Consider the following 5,758-nt stretch of genomic DNA (forward strand, 5'->3'; position numbering starts at 1 on the left):
CCTGGCTCCTCGCTGTGATATATATTTTTGTATTCTCTTCTCGTGGTGATTACCTTGAATTCTTGTGGGATGTTAAGTTTCAGAATTTTCCAATAAAGCCTTTGCAAGATACTCTGAGTGCGCAGTTGGGAAGAGGAAGAGGAGGGGCAGGGCAGGCAGGGAGGAGAGGGAGAAGGGTCTGGCTGGACATGACCTGTGCCAGCTGAATGGGACTGATGGCGATCGTGTGTGTGTGTGTGTGTCTGTCTGTCTGTCTATACTGGGGCTTGAGCTCAGGGCCTGGATGCTATCCCTTAGGTTCCCCCTCCCAAAAACAAAAAAGGCTGATGCTTTACCACTTGAACCACACCTCCATTCTGGCAATTTGCTGCTTAACTGGAGACGACTCTCAGGAGCTTTCCTGCCCAGGCTGGCTTTGCCCTGCGATCCTCAGATCTCAGCCTCCATGGGCATCTTCCGGTTGGGATAGAATAGGAGAAGTAGGAAAAAGCGGAGGGAGGGGTGCGGATGCGCAGTCTGGAAATGGAAAGAACCAGAACTGGAATCGGAAGTGTGCCTCTGTGGTTCCCTGTCTGTGCAGGTCAAGAGAAACGGAGGGAGGGGTAATTATATAGGCCAGGCAACGCGCACGCCAGCAAAGAAGTCGGAGAACTTCTAGGACGGGTGGAGAAGAGAAAGATGGTGCAGAGGAGATGGACGAGCAAGCTTGGCCCGCTTTGTTTATTTTTGTCCTTGCCTGCTAATTGGCCCCCATTTGCAGCTGTCCCCCCCAAAAAAAAAGTCTCCTGAGAAGCCCTGTGGCCAGCTGATTAGTTTTCCTCCTCTGCCCTTGCTTGAGAAAGAGGCACTTGCTGGGGTACGGGGGTGGAATTACGGGGTGTGTTGGGGGGAGGGCACGCAGGCTGCCCAGCTGGGATCAGTCACCTCTGAAGCCTCCATTATAGCCTACACATCAGCTTCTCAGCTGTTGCTAGGCTCCATTGTCATGGTAACCACCCCAGTTCCTTCCCCTCTCCCCATTTATGCCCCTACCTGCTCCCTAGAAATAGGGTAGCCCCCAAGGAGGGATAGGAGACCATGGTGTATGTGTGTGTGTATGTGTGTGTGCGCGCGCCAGAGGGCAGTGTGGGCAGCCCAGGGCTGTACCTGCCTCTCTTAAGGGCTGGAAGTCAGGATGCAGATGTGTTGGTAGGTGTTGTTTTATGGGTGGGGGAGTGAGGCTGTGTCTCATTGCAGAGGTATTATTCCGGACTGGAGCAGTGTGCCTGTTGAAGGTGCCAGACTCCCCTCAGGGAAGAGAATTAAGGCGAAGAGTGATCAAGCAATGACAGGAAGCGGGGCACGGTGGCGCATGCCTGTAATCCCAGCGACTCAGAAAGGGGAGATCCGAGGAGGGTGGGTTGAACCCAGCCTGGGTAGGAAAAGTCCAGGAGAGTCTGCACCTGCGGTGCACTGGCAAAAAGCCTGAAGTGGAGGTGTGGCTCAGGTGGTAGAGTACCAACCTGAGTAAAGAAAAGAAAGATTAAAAAGGCAAGTGAGAAGTGCCCAGCCCTGAGTTCAAGTCCCAGTACTGGCACTAAATGCACAAAACAGAGGTTGTGGGCTCGTGCTCACTGAGGTGGGCTCGATCAACCCAGCTGAAGGCGAGGGCTGCTGTGGGAGTGGATGGGTCCGTATTCCCCCCGAAATCAAGTCTTGGGGGGCGGGTATTGACACAGGGAGGCACTTTCAAGTACTGTCACCTTCAGCAGCCTTTTCCGAGGGACATTGTGACCTGGGGCTCATGCATATGCACCAGGCACACGCGAAGGCCCCTAATGAAGAGGGAAATAATTACCGCCTGATTAGACTGTTTCCCCAAATTGAAATAAATTAGAATATACCAGCAGGACACCAGATCCTTACCCGGTCCTTGTTCCTCAGTACCTCCTTCCAAACGACAGAGGAGAAAGGGGACAAACCCTGGGCTTGTGGATTGTTCTAGAGAAATGATCCCAGATGAAGATGAACCGTCACGCAGCCCTGAGGAACGGCCTTTTCTCCTAGAGTTAAAACAAGAGACTTTAGCCGGGCCCTGGGAGCTCACGCTTGCTATCACCGCTAACTCAGGAGACGGAGAGGTCTGAGGATCATGGTTCGAAGCCAGCTTGGGTAGCAGAAAAGCTGATGAGATTCTTAGCTCCAGTTGAACAGCAAAAAGCCAGAAGTGGAGTCGTGGTTCAAGTGGTAGAGTGCTGAGGTCAAGTCCCAGGACTGGCATGTATACACACACACACACACACACACACACACACACAGCAATGACCATACTGTCCCCCCGTTTTTTTTCTTGTTGATCGCGGGGCTTGGCCCTAGAAAGTTCTTGGACACTAGGTAACAGGCACAGTTTCTCAGTACCAAATGACTCAGCCAGCCTGCGCCCAACTGGAATACTTACCGTGGCAGCTCAGATCGACTCAGATTGGGGAAATCCCAGTGAGGAGGGAACTCCCAGGCCCAGAGCTAGTGTGGGAATGATTCAAGATGGAAATCGGGCCAGCTGGGAACCCTGATTAAAATGACTGCTCAGTCCTCCTCCCCCTCCGCCCCTCGGTGAGGGCTCCAAAGCTTTGTGGTGTTTAAAGAACTTCAGATCTGCACCACGCACTGATGGCTCCCACCTGTCATCCCAGCTACTCAGGAGGCTGAGATCTGAGGATCATGGTTCAAAGCCAGCCCGGGCAGGAAAGTCCATGAGACTCTTGTCTCCAATAGACCACTAGAAAAGCGGAAGTGGCGCTGTGGCTCAAGTGGTAGAGCACCAGCCTTGAGCTGAAGAGCTGAGGGACAGGGCCCAAGTCCAGAGCTCAAGCCCCATTACCCACAAAGAAAAGGGAGGGGGGGAGGGACAGCACCTAAGCCCTGAGTTCAAGCTCCAGGATTGAAACACACAAACTTGCCACTTATATATAGCAGAGGCGTTAGGCACAGGAGAACCTGAAGGTAAAGTGATTATTACTATTTGGCTGTTGCTTTTGTCTTTTTTTTCTTGTTGGTCCTAGGTTTGTACCAAGAGCTTTCTGCTTGCCAGACAGGCGCTCTATCCTTTGAGACATGCCTCTGCTACTTTCTGCTTACATTATTTGGGAGACAGGGTCTTGCTATTGGCCCAGGCTGGATCACAATTCCTCTTAGTTTAGGCTTTCCATGATACCTTAGGTGACAGGCATGCATCTCTGCATCTAGCTTTTTTCTGTTGAGATGAGATTCTGAGAACTTTGCCCAGGCAGGTTTGGAACTGCAATCCTCCAGATTTCCATCCCCAAAATGGTTGGGGTGACACTGAGCTATTGGCTAAAATGAGATCTCATCAATATTTTCTTTTCCTGGGCTGGGCAGGTGGCTCAGTGGTCAAGAGCTTGCCTTGCATGCATGAAGCCCTGGGTTTGATTCACCACATAAGCAGAAAAGGGTGGAAGTGGCGCTGTGGCTCAAATGGCAGCCTTGAGCTGAAGAACTGAGGGACAGTGCCCAGGCCCTGAGTTCTTTTCCTTTTTTGCTGACCTAGCCTTAAGTCAGCCCAAATAGTTGGATCTTTGCCTCCTAAGGATTAAGACAGGTGCTGGTGTCTGTCCTCCTAACTCCTCAGGAGGCTGAGATCTGAGGATCACAGTTCAAAGCCAGCTGAAGCAGGAAAATCCATGAGACTCCTATCTCCAATGAACCACCAGAAAACCAGAAGTGGTGCTGTGGCTCAAAGTGGTAGAGCGCCAGCCTTGAGCTGAATAACTTAGGGACAGTTCCCAAGCCAACAGTTCAAGGCCCATGACTGCCCCCACAAAAAAGAAAAAAAAAATCCAGCTATGTGCCATAGCTCATGCCTGTAATCCTTGCTCCTTCAGACACTGAGATCTTAAAAAATAAAATCTGAAAAAAAATCAGTGACTCTGACTCTTATCTCTAGCTAACCATGAAAAAGCCAGAGGTGGAGGTGTGGCTCAAGTGGTAGAGCACTAGCCTTAAGAGAAAAAGCCAAGTGAGAATATGAGGCTGAGCTTCCAGGCCTGGTACCTGGTACAAAATAAACCTTCTGAGTCTTATTTTTGAAATCTAGAAAGATAGGCACGATTATTTGTTAGGGAAAATTTTTCCTTCTCCCCCAGGGGCCATTACTGTTGAGAAGAGGGACCTTAATTCTGCTCTAACCAAAACACAGCTGAGCCCAGTGGGTTTCTGAGCAGATGAGGACGCAGGTTTGCAGCAGCCCTCAGTTACTGGAACAATATATAGTTACTCCGCATCTGTTATGTCTTCAAGCTTGCGAAAGGTTTCTTCTCGGAGATGCTGACAATCTTACTGAGAAATCACAAACATGAAATAGCTAAAACACCATTAAAGTATAGACTAAGGGGGGCGCTGGTGGCTCACGCCTGTAATCTTAGCTATTCAGGAGACTGAGATCTGAGGATATTAGTTCAAAACCCACCTGGGCAGGAAAGTGGGTTTTTTTTTTTCCTTTTTTTTTTTCGGTCAGTTGTGGGGCTTGAACTCCGAGTGCTGTCCCTGAGCTCTTCAGCTCAAGGCGAGGGCTCTACCACTTGAGCCACAGCACCACTTCTAGTTTTCTGGTGGTTCAGTGGAAATCAGAGTCTCACAGACTTTCCCACCTGGGCTGGCTTTGAACTGTGATCCTCAGTTCTCAGCCTCCTGAATAGCTAGGATGACAGGCGTGAGCCACGGGTGCCAGGCTAGTATGTGAAACTCTTATCTCCAGTGAACCACCAAAAAAACTGGAAGCGGTACTATGGCTCAAAGTGGTAGAGCACCAGCCTAGAGCGAAAAGCTCAGGCCCTGAGTTCAAGCCCCAGGATCGACAAGCAAAAACCGAGCTGGAGGGCAAGCCTCAACTGTACAGCACCATCCAGGCAAGCAAGCAAAAGGAGCATGAGCTCACACCTCGTTATTAAGGGGTGGGTGTTGGGGGGTGGGGGGATGAAGGGCGCTGTAGACGAATGCTGGCTGTGGGAATCGAGACCATGTTTGGGTTGGAGCAATCAGGGAAGGCTTCCTGGGACACTTTACAGCAGGCGTTTGTAATGAACTGCAGCTTGTGACAAGTCCGTGAGGACCAGGGTGTGGGGACCCAGCAGGGAAGGGCGTACCTTGGTGCAGGAGGCGAGCAGAGAGGACGTCGGGCAGCAGTGAGTGTTCACATTTCAAAGCAAAGAGCCTAGGGGCTCAGGCCGGGGAGCCTAGCCACCCAGGAGATCAGAGATCGCGGTTCGAAGCCGGCCTGGGCAGGAAAGGCCCTGAGACTCGGATCAACAAGGAGCCAGCAAAAAGCTGGGCGGGAGCTGTGACCCAAGTGGTGGAGCGCCAGCCTTGACTGAAAAGTCTGAAGGACGGCGTCCAGCCCGGGGTTCGAGCCCCGTCAGCGGGGCATGCGCACACCGAAGCCCCGGCCCCCCCCAGTGTTCAGAACCCACGCCGCCCCTCCTACCTTGGTGCATAATTCATGAGCCCGCCGCGCCGCCCGCCCCCACTCCTTCCCGGAAGCTGCAGTGCGGGGCTTCCGCCCTTAACTCCGCGCCACTTCCGGCGTCGCGACGTCACCTCCGCCTCGCAAACGTCTTCCCAGGGCAGAAGCCACTTCCGCCCTTCCCTCGTACCTTCCGCCCTGACTCCCCGGGAGCCCGTCCTGCGCCGGAAGTCCCCTGGCCGCCTCCGGAAGTGACTCGGCCTGGGCCCTCGCTCCGCCCCCTCCCCGCCCCTTGCCTCC

Source organism: Dipodomys ordii, unplaced genomic scaffold (genome assembly GCF_000151885.1).
Source record: "Dipodomys ordii isolate 6190 unplaced genomic scaffold, Dord_2.0 Scaffold69, whole genome shotgun sequence".
In the NCBI taxonomy this organism is placed as follows: Eukaryota; Metazoa; Chordata; class Mammalia; order Rodentia; family Heteromyidae; genus Dipodomys; species Dipodomys ordii.